Raw genomic sequence first — 18,988 nt, 5'->3', positions numbered from 1 at the left:
TATAAACCTGCCCCTGGAAATTTCCACTACTTGCACCCGACGAAGTGGGTATTCACCCACGAAAGCTCATGCTGCAAAACGTCTGTTAGTCTATAAGGTGCCACAGGATTCTTTGCTGCTTTTACAGATCCAGACTAACACAGCTACCCCTCTGATACTTGACATCCCAACAATGAAATATATCCTTACTTAGAAGGCTAAACCTTTATAGAGCTGGGTGTAATTGTGATACATTTCATAGCATCTCCATCTTTCCAGTAAATATTTTGATTACCATGATGCCATCCTTGTTATACTACAAAAACTAAATAAAGTGGAAAGATTGAAAGCAGCATCTAATCCATCTTTGCCCCCGACACACTGTGTCTGCCAGAAGGTACAAACTTTAATATATGCTACAGTATTATTTCTCTGGCAACAACACAAGCCATTAAACACTATCCTAATAAAACACCACCTTAAGCATTTTCTTAAAGTGGGCCCAGCATAATGCCATTACCATAAGTACATCATCAAGCAATTTAAGAAATATATTAATATGAAAGTGGTTACTCACATTTTATGGGTAGCCACAGTTGTCAGGGATACCAGTATTTACTGTAAATGCCTTCCGCAGATGCTTAGATTTTGCAAACAAGGTAACTAGAGCTCCAGCTGTAGTTGTTCCTGTGATCAACAAAATGTCCGTCTAACACCAGAAGCTTTTGTAATCATGCTATTTACACAATATAACTAAGTTGAAAATCTGCCTAGCATTCTGAAAGCTCTGAAAACAAACTAGCCACTGAAGGAGACTGTTCTGTTATGAATACAAAGAGAGGTCTGAATTTGTGTACAGCATGTTGATTACCGACAAACATTATTGTTTCCAGTCATCATTAAGAATGTCAGTGGTCTACCTTCTGCATCCCGTTAACCTATTCACTCAAAATGTGGCGGATCCAGAAGAGTTTTGCTACCCACTGGCCTCTTGGGTGAGAGGTGCAGAAAAGGTGAAACAAGATTATAGATAAGTGATCTCCAAAGCTGTTGTGTGTAACAGGTACAATGTGACAGTAACAGATCCCCCACTCTGGGGTCTGTGTTTCCAGTGCAAGTCGGGTGGGAATTACCAAAGCTGTAGTTCTGCGTTTACATGCAAAGTTTCCCTTTCACATGGAATCCGAGGCAGATGGGCTGTCAGAACCCAGGAGAGTTCTGTGAGCACATGCCAAGTCCTAATGCAGCTTTGCCCCAGACATCAATGAGAGTTGTGCTCTAAGCTTGCAGATTGATTGGCACCGAGCACAGGGACAAATCAGTGTCAAACCCACTATTAATGGAGCAGCACATGATCCAGTAACGCTACACTAGCATCAGTTCAAAGCAGAGCATTTTTGAAGCATAGTCCCTGCCCAAAATTGCTTTATAGTCTGACTGCTACAGTTGTCAGCTAGGCCTACTTCAAGTTATACATGCTAGGTTATACCCTTTCTGGTTTGTCCTGAATGCTTGGGCAATGCATCTATGTCTGGACTCATTCATAGATTATGTCGTCAGAAGAGACCATCGCAGACATCTGGTCTGACCTCCTGCATAATACGGGCCATTGGCATTCCCTACATTCATTCCTGTTTGAACTAGAGAGACTCAAAAATGAGCCTAAACTGGTCTTCTTAAGGTTACAGTATATATTCTAGGCTGAAGATGCCCAGTGTGTTCACCACCTGCACATCTCCAGGTCTGAACGTGAGCAGTTGTCTGCGGTTGTGGTACATTAATTTGGTGGACATTGGTGCTTGTTTATCAGTTTGCTGTTTCAAACTTGCACTGAGTAGTTTCTCTGTACGCTGGCTTCTGACTGTGTCTCAGGGCCTGATTCTGATCTCACTTAGACTGGTGTGGCTTCTCGGCCAAGTCCCTCCTGCCTCATACCAGTGTAAGTGAAAACAGGATCAGAAACATTATATATTTTCCTGGAGATGTTATAGGATGATATTTTTTCCCCCAAAACACACAATGAGTTAGAAGCACAAGTCCCACTATGCTCTTGACCCATGATTTTGAAAATCTTACCCTGGGCTTTGAGAATAGAATTCTACTACAGCTGGTACCCCTGGAAAAAAGGAGATTATGCACTTTCAATACTTATCTGAAAGTATAGACTGTGGTAAACCCATACTTGGCCATCCCCATCCTTGCAAAGTTGAGGACATATGTTTGCATTTGTTTGTCCTCTCTTCCTTTCACCCCAAAAAGAAAAGATTGTTAAGGGTATTGGGTGTTTATGCACTCTTTGAGCAAAAGGGGAATGTACCACTGTCTGGGGGCCGGTGGGGAGAGAGAGAGAGAGAGACAGAGAGAGGGGTGTCCTAGCTTTGGAAATCCCCAGCAGCTGTTGTGGTGGGACCACAGAGCCACAAGTGTGGCTCTTTTACAACTTATCTTTGGAAAACAGTCACTCTCTTCATCCGTTCTTGACTTTCAGCCTGATTAAAACTACTCTTGGATGGACAGGGAAAGTTAGTTTTAAAATATATCTACTTCTGTGCTCCATTATTTGAAATAAATCCCACTCCCATTGGAAAAGCAGGCATCTGAAATTAAATGGCTCTTTTTTCAAGAGTTTATTTATTCACTCTGGCTATAGGAGGAAGCGGAGATCTTTCCTGTCTGGGCAATAAAACATTTATATTTTTGTCTATTGATCTTTGAGGAGGAAATCACAGAAGTGCACACCCACATAGTCTAAAGCAGGGGTGACCAACCTGTGGCTCTGGAGCCACATGGGGCTCTTCAGAAGTTAATATGCAGCTCCTTGTACAGGCACCGACTCCGGGGCTGGAACTACAGGCGCCAACTTTCCAATATGCCGGGGGGTGCTCACTGCTCAACCCCTGGCTCTGCCACAGGCCCTGCCCCCACTCCACCCCTTCCTGCCCCCTCCCCCAAGCCTGCAGTGCCCTCAATCCTCCCCCTCCAAGCCTCCTGCATGCCCCAAAACAGCTGATCAGGAGGTGCGGGGAGTGGGGGGGTGCAGAATGGTGGAGCAGCTGGTGGGTGGGAGGCGCTGGGAGTGGGGGAGGGGCTGCTGATATATTATTGTGGTTCTTTGGCAAGGTACATTGGTAAATTCTGGCTCCTTCTCAGGCTGTGGTTGGCCACCCCTGCTCTAAAGGAATGAGCAGAACATTGAAAAGCAGGAATGGGAGTTCATATCATTGCTCTGCCACTCACTCCTTGGGCTCAGACAAGAGGGAGATAGGATGGTTAGCATCTTTGGGATCAGGACTTTAGAGCTTGATGCTACACACACTCATACATGACTTGACATCACACCTAGATTGTGTGTGCACCAATGTAGCTGAGAAACAGTTGTGTAATATTTATGTACGTAAGTCTCATGCAAATTTTAAAATCCCAAAAGAGAGCATCCCACTACACAAGCTCCCTATCAATTATTCCAAAATATATAATTCCCTCCCTTATTCCATCAAAGTCAACTCTTTCTACCATCCCAATTGCATTAGTTTTGCTCTCCTCCTCCAAGCGAGTCATTTTTTCCCTCGACAGGTCATTTACCCTCCCAGGCCTAATTCTTTACATTGTGATGGGTAGAGGAGAAGCAGCACCGTGCTTTTAGTTTCTATAGACATTATAAGGTATCAATTAAGGTCAGATCCAAACACCACCCATTGTGGGAGCACTGAGAAGAATAAATCAAGATTAATTTGCTTGAGTGGCAAGCCATGAAAGAGCAAAATTTGTGTTGATAGTATTTATCTGGCTAAAGAACACCTAAAAGTTGAATGGCTGCTGAGTCCAGAATATAAACATGAGCTTACAAGTAACATAGCTATATTGCTGCTGTGGCAGGAGAAGGATGCAGATTTCCTTGATAGAAAGAGCATGACCTAACCTTTTTACCTCAAGAGAAGGTTCTCAACTTCAGCTCCCTGATTTCAAGATGTCAGTTGAGATTTGTCTTTGTTGATTTTAAAGCCCCAAGCCAGACTTTGAAATGGACAAATCTTGTTGTTAACAGAGAGCTGGGGCTCATACTATTCCAAATAAGTGAAAAAGCCAACATTTAAAGTGTACATTTCATGTACACACCAACAAAAAATCCACAAATTTGGATGGCGCATTTCTTTTGTCATCAAGGAAAAAGAAATACTACAGTGCAGAAAAATTAAGGTAGTACAGTAGGAATCAATACCCATAATTCTGTTGTACAGTCATTAATAATTTGATCCCACATGCATGATGATTTTCGTAAGTTACGTATACACAATCACCCAGACAGTTCTGAGGTATTTTGGAACCAATTTATACATCTTCCAGAAACATTGCACTGGATCTTGATTTTAATGGAGGGATGATTTATGCCAGATGATATTCTGACCCTGTATCTCTTATCATAGAGTCCTGTGTACAATAATTGTTTCAGAATCATAGAAGTATAGGACGGGAAGGAACCTTGACAGGTGATCAAGTCCATCCCCCTGCACCGAGGCAGGATCAAGTAGACCTTGAATACTAATTTATTCAGTCTTAGTTTTCCTTTCTGTGATATTCAGGTACTATAGAGTGTGACTCCGAAACAAAAAAAACAAAACAGAAGTGACAAATTGTCTCCACCAGACTTCTGGGAGTCTGATGTCATTTTCTGTTTCTAAATCACCTCAACTCTCTAAAGAATCCTCCTTTCACTGAAGGCATGAGCAACATTATAGAGTAGTGAATCAATTCAGTCTGTAGATCCTTCCTCAGGGAAGAACACGTGTTGATGAATGATTGATGACGACCATAAGTAGGCATTAGAGTAGTCTCATGACTATGTTCAAAGTGTCTGAATACAGCTTCCTTAGAATACAGAATCAGTCACCTCTAGAAATGGGGAAAACAAAACATCAGAAACAAGAAAACACGATGGCACATACTATATTTATGGTAGATAGTCTAGTTTAGATAACTGTGCTGGGGAGATTCTGGACAACCATATTCTTTCTGGCTAGTGAAAGCTAGCACTGGAGGAAGTTGCTGAAATTTCACTTTGGGAGGACAAGTGCCAGCGTCTCTTATGTTTGGCCAGTGCACAAGGAACCATCTCCATCAACTGAAAGTCTCCCTAATCATCCAGTTTCTAATCAATCTCTGTGAAAAAAAAGTCTTGGAGAAGGTGGTGCCAAAGCAACTCTGGCAATATCTGAAGTCATCAGGTCATTTCACCTATGGTAAATCCAGGCTTAGGTTTTTTTCCCCAGACAACTCCAATGCCCCCCTCTCAGGCACCCTAATGGTGTGGCTCCCTTGATCATCTGCTGCCTCAGAGTCCCAGTTGAAACTGGGGGGTTATAGCATGGATAGAAAAGTTAATATAGGTGCCAGCAAGTAGTACATTTTCCTGTCAAATTTGTGACTCTAGTTTCATATCAACTGAAACAGCATTTTATGCTGAATAAACTATTCATCCAAAAAAATGGTCTAGTGATGATACTCTTTCTTTGCAGCCTTGCCAGTTCTGTCTTCAACGGCTCCACCGGGGCTAAGGGAAATCTGCATTTTGGCAGTCGCGTGGAGATCTATTTCTAATATCAACTTACCCTCTAGGGGTCCATCGGCTTGAAATACATCCTTATATTGTTAGAATGCTGATCAGCGCCCACGGTTCTCCCTCCTACCACATATTGGCAATAATCTGGGGTTATGTATCAGTCAAATCCATGGCTTGCATTGCCCTGCTGCCCAGCGGTGTTTGCTGCACCTGTGTCAGCCACTATAAACTCTAGGAGATCTTGTCTGTTCTATGGATTTCTTACCAACAGCCTGAATTTGTCCACTAGCCACAGAATCGTTTTTATTGTATATTAGTAATACTTGGTCACCAATATGGCTGCATCTCAACGTTCCTGGGATTACATTGGAGCAGACTCCAGAATCCAGCAGGAATCGGACTGGTCGTTGATCTAATAGCATAGCTGCAAATATGGCAGTTGAATGGCTGGCAGCCTTCTTCCACAGCACATGTAGGTTTGAATAACTTTGGAGCTGCTAACGTTATACTGCAGACATCCTCCGTCACTGGAAATCTATGTCCTCAATCACTGCATGACTTACTTCCCCTCTCCTCTTCCTGGGCTAGTGGCAGCATTGGGACATAAGTGACTTTCTCCCACACCCCTTGCACCCTTTGATCTTTTTTCTTTCTGCCTTTTATGTTGCTTTCCCCAGTAGATCGTGATGCCTGCATTGTTGGTCCATCTGTCCTGCTTTCTGAATCTCTTTAGCTTGAGGCTGTGCACTTATTTTGCACTAGTGGCAGTCGTGGTTTTGATCTTTTCCCTGAAAAAGTTCAGTTGCCTTTGCTATTTGGAGGCATGTCTCTAGTGATAGATCTGTTTCTCTCAATAACCCCTCCTGAAAGCTCGAATCACATGTCTCACAAATGACCTTTCACCAGTTAAGGAATCATATGGCTCCAAAGTTACAGATGGATGCCAGAGTTCTCAGCTCTGTAACAGAAGATATATCTGTTCCCTCTTCTACTTCTTGGTTTCAGGTAACAAGTGTCTCTCTACAATCTAATTCTGTCTGGGATCACAGAACTCTAACACTTCATCAGCTCTTTCAGTGTTTCAGACATTGATCCTGGAAACAGCGTCTCACTCACTTCTTATCTCTGATTCTTCTCCTCCCCCACACTGAGAGAATAAAAAGCTTTGCCTTCATTTCTCCCCCTCCCCCGCCCCATCTTTATTCTCCACAGCCAGCTCTGAAGACAGACTCAATTCTTGCTTCAGGTGCTTCCATGTTTGTGCAAAAATTGTGTCTGGAAATCCACCTCTCTCAGTGGGCTGAGCTGCTCCATGCAGACTGTTTGCTCTGCTTCTGGGTGCTGCTTTCCTTCCTTTTACTCCCAATCTTCCTTGCTGTGGGGTCCCACTAAAGTGACCAGATAGAAAGTGTGAAAAATCGGGACAGGAGATGGGGGGTAATAGGCACCTATAAGAAAAAGCCTCAAATATCAGGGCTGTCCCTATAAAAAAAAAATCGGGACATCTGGTCACCCTCGGTCCCACCAGACTGGCTGCTACTGTCATGTTTCATGTACCTCATGCAGGGTAGCATGAAAAGACTCCCTATTACTAAAACAAAGTCTCTTTATTAAGAGAATCATTTACAGAGATGCTGCAACAGCAGCTAGTATTCCATTCATGTGCACAGACTGACATAACCCTGCCTTCTCCAACTCTCCCCTCCTGCAACCTGTGCTCCTCCCTCCAAGTTCCACACAGGTTGCTACAACATTAAAGACTTTTCCCTTACACTAACTCATTTAAACTCTCAGCCTCATTGTTGAGACAAACACTGCCCCCATTTATATGGATGTAAATCCGGAATAATTGCAAGGACTTCACTTGAACTCCTTTGGTTTAGGTTGTCTTTATACAGTGACAGTACTAAACTATGCTTCAACAAAAATATGAATTACAGAATACTCTGTAGTGATTGAACTGAACCTTTACTGTTCTATCCACCATTTCTTTGTATATACATAATTGCACTTTTACAAAGTTACAGAGCAGAGCAATAGGACTGATCCCACGATTAAACTGATGTGCATTGAGGATAAGCTAGAAAAGCTGACAGACCATGTGTAAGGAGGGATTTATTTGAAGTATGGTGTATGACATATTAAAAGCAACAGATAATGTCAAGCCACTTTTCAGCTCTGCACAGATAGGATAAAAGGGTAAGTAGAATTAAGTGTTCAATACCTTAGAGGCTAGAATGAAGAAAGAAGTGAGGGAGAAGCCTAAGAATTTGAAAAAACAGAAACACAAATCCCTGACGTGTACCAGAAGGAGGAGGCATTTTTTACTTTGCTAAGAATGGATACTGGCCAAGGATTAGGGGCTGGATCCTCAGCTGATGTAAATTAGATTAACTCCACTGAAGTCAGTGAATTACACCGGCTGAAGAGCTGGCTTTGAGGTCTTTCTCAAATGAACAAATAAACCTGCATCTCAGACATAACAAACACAGTAGTAAATGCCTGTCAGTCTTAAAAGGGTTCTTTTAAACAAATAATGTAGGGCCAGATTGGTGTGATCTCTGGCCCACATAGATATTGTCAAGGCTGGTTCCCCACTTTGAGTGCAGAAGGTGGGGGCCCGCAAAGATTCTAAACATTAAGACTGGCCCCTCCAGGCTTGTATTAAACTCCCAAGGTTACAGCTTTCCTCTGACTTTGGATGGGTAGATGTTGCCACCACCCAAGCACAAAAACCGCTTTGAGAGCCCAGGAAGGCCCACTTGGGAATTCCTTCCTGTGGGCCCTCAAGTCCCCCCCCCCGGGGGGGAAGAGCTGAGAAAGAAAACAAAGGAAATCAGCTGTTGCCACCAGCTAATTAAACAACATGTGCACAAACCTCTTAGAACACAAAATCCAATCCTGTTCTTAAAAAAGGTAAATTTTATTAAAAACAAAAAGAATACATTTGAAAACTCAGGCTATTGCTAGATTTAAAAAAACTCACAAGAATTAAGCATCAAGAATAACTTTGTTGAGGTCCAGCTTAAAGGTTACAAGCAAAACAAAAGCATTTGGGGTTAGCACAGAGGAGTCCACAAACCATAAAGAAATAAAAAGAAATAAACCTAATTGTGTCTTCCTAGACATTTCCTCATCTACTTATTTATCTGGGGGTTTCAAGTGAGTAGTTCTAGGTATGATTCAGATGATTTTTCATACCTGGCCCCAAACTTCTTACAGCACTGTTCCAGCCCTGTCTCTGTTCTCCCTGAGAACAACGACAGACAAAGGGGAAGTTTTTTTCCCCAATTTTAAAAAGTTCTAGCCTCCCATTAGCTCTTTTGGTCAGGTGCCCACTCCCTCTCTTTTACCTATGCAGGGAGACTTTTTAACCCTTTACAGGTAAAGCAAGTAGAGAACAACTATTAAGAGGGATTTTATAGCTAGCTAACTGGTTGGGTGTCCATAAAAAGGGAGCAATCCCCCCTTTCCTTATCACACATATTTATGACCGTTTGTCTAAATACAGATTTAAGTGCCTAGTTTCAGGAACTACAAGTTGGAAAAATGAGCTTTTGGTGAGTTCTAACAAAGTGTTGTGAATCCATATTCTCTCCCCACCTGATTGACACATTTCAAAAATCACAAAACTAAAAACTTCTCACTTTATGCCAACACAGAGAGAGATTACAAACCAGACCCAGTAAAACATTTTTAAATTCCATGAACCTTGTTGTTACATAGCTTTTCCATAAAGCTGTAGCTGCTGCTGATAACATGATGTTGTGGGGTGAAAGATCCCTGGAGTTCAGTGGGGATAACATAGATAACGGAATCCATCAATGGTGAGCTATGTTATTGCACCATACTCCTAGCCATACAACCTTTGCATCACGCTCACATTTGCCTACGCTCATTCCCGATGGATATCTTCCTCTTTCCTTCCCGCATTCTTCCCCAATGCCTGTTTCCCCATCCTCACATCTTGCTCAGTCTCACCCGCTCTCAGGGGCGGCTCCAGCCCCAGCATGCCAAGTGCGTGCTTGGGGCGGCATGCCTGCAGAGGGTCCGCTGGTACCGTGGCTCTGGTGGACCTCCCGCAGGCATGCCACTGAAGCCATGGGACCGGTGACCGGCAGATCACCCCCCGTGGCATGCCGCCGTGCTTGGGGCGGCGAAATGTCTAGAGCCACCCTGCCCGCTCTCCCCTCCATCCTCTCCACCCCATATAACTCCACTCATTCTTCACATCCCCAATCCATTCACTAATTTGCAGTCACTCCCCAGTTCAAATACACATACTATGGGTCAGATCCTCAACTGGTGTACATCAGCACGACTCTCTATTTATCTCAATGGAATGAGGCAAATCTATGCCACCTGGGAGTTAGATCCTTAAATTTTAGGACCAATGCAGTGAATGGAAAAGCTTCCATGGACTTCACTAGGAGAAGGAGTTGGCCTTTCTGCAGCAGCTTGGGGGGGGGAATGGTGTGTCTTCAAATCTTGCTCAGCCTTCCTACTATGCCTCTCGCTCTGCTCTTTGTAAAGGCCGGCAAGATTTGGCCATTCACTTTACAGCTTTTCAGAAATCAAAGTTGAACCAAAAGGACCAAGCTTGACAGCCAGTAGCAGCCTATTAGTTGGGAAGTACTGCAGAAGATCATGACCCTTCATGAAGCCCAGTCTTTTGAACTTAAGTCCACGAGGTCACTTTAGAAATAAAGTACATTGAGCTAAGCCCAATGGTTAGAAGTCCAGCAGTTGTCTCCCTAATGCCAGTTGTCACAGGTATTGTTTTTTGGCACTATCCAGTAGCATAGGCAAAGACAGGGGTGCTTCTACCGTAGCATCACATCTTTTGCCTGCATGAACGTGACTGCAACATCCAGTTATTTGTCTTCTTGTGCTTTTCTCCCCCACCCCGACCAGTTTGGATGTTAGAAACATCTTGTGCTCCAAAGCAATGCAATGAATAATCATTTTTCAATCACCCTTTCATGAGATAATATAAAAAACACTAGTGGTAAGGATCATGCTACAAAATGGAGTGTGTTTCATTCGCATTGTGTCATGGTTAGAATGATTCCCTGTCTTTGCTAATTCAGATCAAGTTCTCCTTACTTACAGTTTAGAAAAAACTGCTGAGAGGAGATTTGGTAGCTATTTATCTCTCTGTTTTCCTTTCTGATGGACCGCAAGCTGGTCCTGGTGGAGAGGTTTGCATGGGCTTAAGACCCTCAGAGCTACATCATCCAGAGCTTTCACACTCCCAGTAGGGTCCCTCTGGGCAAGCAGGTCTGAGGCGAGCTTCTGACTAATCATGGTCCAATCTTCACAAGACCCCAACAGTGGGTCGGGCCCATATAGAGGACCTTTTAGTACTCTGCAGCTGTGAAGGCGGATGAGAGCTGCAGCAGGAGGGAGGCCCCTGGTTGTCTTGGATCTCCTTGCCACTGGGTCAGGGTTTTCCTCCTGTCAAGTCTCATGTGGTCACCGGCTGTGCACCGGTTTCCCCACGTTAAAAGATTTCATGCGCAGGCCTCTACCAAAGGGTTCAGACTGGCACAAAGCCCTGTGGTAATGGAGGAGTGGCAGTGAAGACAGGAGCAGTGATTTCTGGGAATCTTTAGTCACAAAACTGCATGCAGATGGCAGCCATGTGACGGTCGTCTTGTGCTTGGATGAAACAGAAGTGCATTTTGGCAGCAGCAGCTGTGATTGAACAGGCCTTTTTAGGATGCCCTCTGCTCACCCCAAATAGGAAGGGGGCTAGAAAAGGTGCCCCAAACATAGGCTGTCTCTCACTCTTCCGACTGGATGGCCGCGTCCAGTGGGATCACTCAACTCCGTGGCCGAAAGAAGAGATACAAGACAATTAATTTTGCCACCTGGAACGTCCACACTCTTATGGACTCTCAGCACAATGAATGCCCAGAAAGAACTGCCATGATTGCCAGAGAACTGGCAAGACTCAACATTGACATTGCAGCTCTTAATGAGACCTGCCAGGCCGATGAGGGCCAATTAAAAGAGGATGGAGGTGGCTACACCTTCTTTTTGAAAGGAAAGCCACCTGAAGAGAGATGCATTCATGGGATTGGCTTTGCCATCAAAAATAAGATCGTCAGTCAGCTTTTGGAGCCTCCTGTGGGGATCAACAAAGGTCTCATGACTCTTCGACTCAAGCTCAGCCATCAGTGGATATGGCCCAACACTTGATGAGGAATTAACAAGAAGCAGTTTTATAGTGCTCTTGATGCAGTTCTCGAAGCCACACCTAAGGCAAACAAACCCATCTTCCTGGGAGATTTCAATGTCAGAGTCGGATGGGACTCCCAACTCTGGAGCAGCACAATAGGCAAAGAAGGGGTGGGAAATGTAAACCTCAATGGTATTCTCCTCCTCAGCCAATGTGTGGAGCATGGCCTGCTCATCACAAATACCATCTTTAGGCAGAGTAACAAATTTAAGACAACTGGAAACGTCCTTAGTCCAAACACTGGCACTTCCTTGACTATGTTATTGTCAGAGCCTGAGATGACGCCGATGTCCATATAACATGAGCCATGAGAAGTACAGATCACTGTTGGACAGACCATCAATTAGTAAAATTAATCATATGCCTGCAGCATGCTCCATCACACCGCAAATACCCAAGGACTACGTGAAAGAGGTACAATGTCAAAGCACTTTGAGGCCAAGCCAGCTGCGAGATGTTCAAGCAACCCCTGTCTTAAAAACTCTCTAACTTGCCTGATAACATCATTGACATTCAAGAGGATAAAAATATTATTCACAGTGCATGTGCTGAAACTATAGGATATTCTACTCATTGGCATGAAGACTGGTTTGATGAAAACAAGGAAATCCTAGCATTAATTCAACGGAAAAGAACTGCATTCTGTAACTGGCAAAATGAGTCCTCTAACCAACAAAAAACATGAGGCTTATCACCTGCTCAAAACTGAAGTCCAAAGGAGGCTATGTGACATCAAAAATAAGTGGTGGCAAGAAAAAGCCTCTGAGATCCAGGGTTTTGTAGACCAGGATGACGTGAGAAGCTTCTTTCAAGCAACAAAACCTATATATGGGCCAAGTTCCAAAGGCCCAACCCCCTTACATTCCCAGGATGGCTCCAACCTCCTAAAGGACAATGCAGCCATTAAACAACACTGGAAGGAACATTTTGAGGGCCTACTAAACCGTGAATCCACAGTCTCTGAGACATCATTGAGTCTATTCCACAATGTTCAGCAATAGAACACCTTGCTGATCCCCCGTATTCTGAGGAAGTCCGGCGTGCCATCACCCAGACCAAAAAAAAAATCACAAGGCACCAGCCCAGATGGCATCCCAGCTGAGGTTTTAAAGCTTTTGGAACAATGCTCCAGCACAAACTTGGCCAACTCCTTGACAAAACCTGGACCTGTGAAGAAATTCCACCTGAGATTAAGAATGCCAACATTGTTACAATATTCAAGAAAGGGGACAAATCTTTGTGGGGGAACTACAGAGGTATTGCCCTCCTCTCCATTACAGAGAAGATCCTTGCCCAGATCCTACTAAACCACCTTTTCCCCCTTGCCAAGGAACTCCTTCCTGAATCAGTGCAGCTTCAGGCCATCCTGAGACCCAATTGACATGATCTTTTTGGCACAACTGATTCAGGAGAAGTGCAGAGAACAACACCAGAAACTGTTCATGGCATTCATCAATCTAACCAAGGCCTTTGACTCTATCAATTATGATGCCCTATGGAAAGTGCTGTATAGATTTGGCTGTCCACAGAAATTCATTTCCATCATCAGACTGTTCCATGATGGGACGACTGCCACCATTCAGTACAAAGACCGAATCATTCATTATTCACACTGGTGTCAAGCAGGGCTGTTATTGCTCCAACACTCTTCTCCATTTACCTTGCTGTGACCCTGATTCTCATCCATGAACGCCTTCCTAATGGAATCGAGATTGAGTATTGTATGGATGGTTAACTCCTCAGTCGCCGACGTCTCTAAACAAAATTTAAAATCATGAGAATTGGCATCACTGACCATCAGTATGCAAACAACTGCATCATTCTTGCACACACAGAGGCTGACCTGCAAAGTATCCTAAATCTTTTTGCAGACGCCTATCACAACCTGGGTCTCTCTCTCTCTCTCTCTCTCTCAAGATCAGGAAAGCCAAGCCCTCTACCAGCCCTCACTTGCACCAACTACTCTTCATACTCCACAAATCACCATCAGTGGAGAACTCCTTGAAAATGTGGAGCATTTTCCATACCTTGACAGCCACCTTTCCCAAACAGCCAGCACTGACACATAACTTGAATACAGGATCTGCTGTGCCAGCACATCCTTTGGAAGGCTACTCAAATGAGACTTTCAGTTACTGGGATCTGCAAAGAGGCACCAAGATCTTGGTTTACAAAGCAGTTGTCATCCCCACCCTTCTCTATGGGTGTGAGACCTGGATAACCTATCAACATCATCTCAAGAGGCTGGAGTGGTTCCAACAGTGCTGCTTCGGGAGGATTCTCAGGATCGACTGGGAAGACCGACACATTAACATGAGCACTCTCTCTGCAACTATCAGCAGCAGTATAGAAGAGCAGGTCATGAAATACCAACTCCGCTGGGCTGGCCAATAAGTAAGTATGCCTGACACTGACCTCCCAAAGCAAATACCTTGCTCTCAGTTAAGTCAGGGAAGAAGGGCTTGTGGAAGGCAGTGGAAGCACTTCAAAGACATACTGAAAGTACACCTTAAAAAGGGAGGCATCAACCCAACAAACTGGGAGGAATCAGCACGAACGGATCACAGCGGCACCACACCAAACACCAAGCCACAGCTCACTTTGAGGAGAACAGATGTGCTCATGAGACAGAGAAGCAACAAAGGAGGAAAGAAAGGGCACAACACTCCAGCCAACAACTATGTCTCCTCCAAGATTACACCTGACACTTCTGTGGGAAAATCTGCAGGGCATGAACTGGGCTCCTTAGCCACTTAAAAACCCACCAATGAACCCCCTTAGAAGACATCATCCTCGCATTGAGGGATAGATGAAGAAGATACCCATGTTTTATATGATGAACTTATACTACTATATATTGATTATTGCATGCTATTGTAGCAGAAAGATGGCACCATCTGGTCAACAGGGCACTGCCATGAGACTAGCAAGCAAGGCTCTATTGTTTATCTGCTTTGTGATCCTAAGAAACTCCATCTTCTTGGTTTACCCAAGAAGAGGAAGTTGAATGGTGACTTGAGAGTCTAGAAGTACCTACATGGCTCTTTGCTCAAGAAGAAAAGAGATAATATGATCCAGTAGTTAGATGCTGAAGCTAGACAAATTCTGACAACTTAAACAGAGAGGGCAATTAACCACTGAAACAGCTTACCCAGGCAGATTCTCCGTAACTTGAAGTCCTTAAATCAAGGCTGGATATCTTTCTAAAACATGAGCCTATAACTTCTGGTTGAACATGATACAGGAACTACTGGGCAAGGTTCTATGTCCTGTGCTATACAGGAGGTCAGACTAGATGATCATAATGGTCCCTTCTGGCCTCATAGTCTATGAGTTTTGGGGATTTCCTTTTCAGCTCAATGTCTGTCTTGTCTGTTTGTACTGTAAACCTTTGGGGCAAGGAGTGCCTTACTATGTGATTGTACAGCACCCGGCCCAATGGGGCCTAATTTGGGCTGGGCTCTCCAGCACCCCCTACAGTGGAATCGGGAATAATTGTTATTTGTTCCGTACTGATGGCTATTCCCATAGTTACATAGGAACAAACAAAACAATGTTTACGGGAAAAGGAAAGGAAAATCGTAACAGAGGTGAGGAGAAAAAACAAGGGGAAAGAGAGCTCCACTTACTGCCCTTTGCCTTGGGTCTGCAGTCCTGATGCTGCCTTTCCTGCACATCTCCTCCTTCCCTGCCCCTTCTGTCAGGTCCTGTGCCTGCAAATGGATCTATGCTGGGGAACCCTTATGCCCACATAGAGCACTATGGAGCTTTCGCACAGGAGTAAGAGTTGCCTGGCCACACCCATTTTCAGAATCAGGGCCCTATACCTGAATGACCGATTCCCAAAGCAAGTTGCTTAACCAATCAGAAGTGACTCAGGGAAAAGTTCTCGTAGATCAGACCAGTCTAACACAGGACTCTTCTCTAGAGCATCGTTCCAAGGGTGAGATTTTCAACAGTGCTCGCCCGTTGGCCTACCTCTGCCGCTTCCTTTGACACGAATAGTTTCCCCGCTCACTTCAGATGCCAACGCTTCCTTTTGTAACAGAGCACATTTTCCTTTCAGTGGGAGCCAGTTGTAAAATAGAGGCACCAATTCTCTCTGTATGGTCAGGATATCTGGGGGAGCTAACAGCACCTAGGACCTTGGGCTACATCTGTAGACATGCGGTGGTTGTTGACAGTTGGTGTAGTTGCAAATCCCAACCACAGCAAGTCAACAATCAGTGCCTTCATTTGCATAAAAAACCTGCTACGTTTCTGCTGCCCATTTGAAAGTGCCACTACAACCTATAACTAGGGAGGAAGTCCGTCTAGCAGAATGCCTGGAAGGATGAATGAATGTCACTACTGTAATCACTGCTAACGATTAGCTGTCTGAATAATTCATAGCCACTCTGCGCTAACACATTTTAGTGTTTTCGTAATCCCGTCCTCTCTCCCCTCCCCCATCCACTTGTTTGTTTCATCCATTAGGTATGTCCTGTCTTTCACAGCCTAATATCTTCAAAGCAAGGATTGTAAATGTTGCTGTGTCTGTACAGTGCCCAGCACAACGAGGCTCAAACCTGGATTATGCCTCTAGGCACTGCCACAGTATCAGTTAACATGATTACGTCCATATAATTTGATTCCAAACTCCAGGTTGCTCTACCACAGTCATCATCATCCAAAGACGTTACAACTCAGAAATGTGAGCTTTTCTGGTAGAATTAGTACATTACTACATTCAGCTTTCATATGAATGATGTTATTCAACATCTAGATTTTTCTTAGTCAATGGCTATGAGCCATACCTAAATCAAGACAAGGCATGGTCATTGGCCACCGACAATACTGAAGACCTGCTGATGCAGATGCTGAACATTAAAGGAAAAGTTCTTTAGATGTAATATGAAGAGGTCCGCACAGACCAAAGCCCTAGATACAAACATTCCCCAGCTCTTGGGGAAGTTTGGATTTGGACCCAAGCTTCATGGCTAGGGGCTTTCTGTACAACGACTAACTCTAAACCAGAAACCCAGCTCAAAACACCCCTGAATATAGGGAAAGGTCAGCTTTGGATCTTCAGTAATAAGAGCAGCAAGCTCTTCACTGTCCTCTTGCATAGACAGGGCTGCCCAGAAGTGGGGGCAAGTGGGGCAATTTGCCCCAGGCCCTGCAGGGGCCCCGCGAGCCCTGGCCCGGCGGCGGTCCGGGTCTTCAGCCGGCATTTTGGTGGCAGGGGGCCCTTCAGTGCTGCCAAAGACACAGAGTGACTGGAGGGGCCCCTGCAGCCAAAATGCCACCAAAGACCCAGACCGCCGCCATGTGGTTACAAGTGCTGTAGCTCCCCCACTTTGCCCCAGGCCCCCTGAATCCTCTGGCGGCCCTGTACATAGACGTAAGTGATGAGCTCAAGAGCTTTTGTTTGAGAATATCATGGTGCAATGTCACTTAGCAAAGAATTCAATATTGTTGAACAATAAATTGTTCAATATTGAGAACAATAAACTGTTCTCAGTGGTAGAAGATGACAGCTCAAGGAGTAATGGTCTCAAGTTGCAGAGGGGGAGATTTAGGTTGGACATTAGGAAAAACTTTTTCACTAGTAGGTGGTGAAGCACTGGAATGGGTTACCTAGGGAGGTGGTGGAATCTCCTTCCTTGGAGGTTTTTAAGGTCAGGCTTGACAAAGCCCTGGCTGGGATGATTTAGTTGGGTTTGATACTGCTTTGAGCAGGGGGTTGGACTAGATGACCTCCTGAGGTCCTTTCCAACCCTGAGATTCTATGATTCTATGATTATGGTGGAGTTATCCATGGCTTTGGTTTCTGGTATGATGCTATAACTATACACGTGCCTGCCAAATTCTTGTGTGTAACCAGAAGAGGAAGGTATCCAAGCAGAAGCGTTTCCAAAACCACCAGCAGCTACCAAATTACTGCAAAACCAGCACTTCATTGTTATGATGAGAACCAATATAGATTTTGCTGGACTGCAATTACTTTTTCATTACACAGTAGGAGCTAAAGACTTTGCACAAACTGCAATGAGAGATTGGGGAATCCCAAACCAGCCAATTAAGCCTGCTGAATCGATCCCTCAAAAAAAAATCACAAATTCAGTTTGTGGCACAATGAAATTTGTGTCCTGATGCTACCAAGTGAGAACAGTGTTGAACTATGAAACAAAAGATCTGCATCTCATGCTCAGGGCATAGGAAGGCATTTGGGTTGGGTCTTGGCAAATTTAACACAAACTGAGATTTCTCTCGCTTCATCCACACCAACTACTGTACAAGTTCTCTAATCTTGAATCCACTACTTCACACTTGGAGATGAACTAGAACCTGACTTCATCAACTAATTCAAATACTGACACCAGACAGGCACCCTGTGAATAGCCATATGACTTAACAAATAATCCTGCAAGCCCAGTTCTCGAGTCATGCAGGAATGCTCCAGAATGCCATTCTGGTATTTTCTGTGTCAGGTGATAGTTCAGGGAGGCCAGAAAGGGCTGCTGGTCAGCAAGCCCATCATTCTCTCTGGGAGTCACGCAGCCAGGCAGGATGTGGCTGGGTGCCACCAGTGGGCTCCGCTCATATTTCCCAAGTCTGCAAGGAGCGATGGGGATTTATTCATGGACATCTCCCCAACACAGCATACAGGGCAGAGACTAGCGTATCTTGCCACCCATCCCAATCCCCATCCCCATCCCAGAACTTGGCAGCGGCAGCAGCCGCAGAGAGATACCCACACTCTGGCCAAGAGGCCATGAACTGCTTCCCTCCCCAAACTTGGCAGGTGCCAGAAGGAGATGAGCCCAACAGCAACTGCTCCTTCCTGGCACGTGGGTTCCCTGACGCGTGGCAGTCCAGGGAGGGGATGGTGCCCAGTCCTGCCCTCTGCAGGGCACCTGGGCAACAGAGTTTAGCTCCCTAGTGTCTCTTCCTCCCAACTGATATTGCTGTGACTGAGCTAGGCAGTGCTGCTGCGGGGGAGGGTTTCTGGCAGGCATCCTGCTGCCACCACCACCACCATCTGGGCAACATCCAGGCCAACACTTTAAAAAAAAAGATTTGACTATTGTGCAAGCCAGTGCCCAGATTGTCAGTTTCCACTGGACTAAGCATACACCTCTGCTTTTCTGGCTGTTTTTCTCCTGACTGCTTGTGCCTGGGGGCTGCTCTAAACTCTACCAGTTGGTAATCAGAGCTGGGCAGGA

This window comes from Mauremys mutica, chromosome 6 (assembly GCF_020497125.1).
Source record: "Mauremys mutica isolate MM-2020 ecotype Southern chromosome 6, ASM2049712v1, whole genome shotgun sequence".
In the NCBI taxonomy this organism is placed as follows: domain Eukaryota; kingdom Metazoa; phylum Chordata; order Testudines; family Geoemydidae; genus Mauremys; species Mauremys mutica.
Note: the sequence above shows the minus strand (reverse complement) of the source record.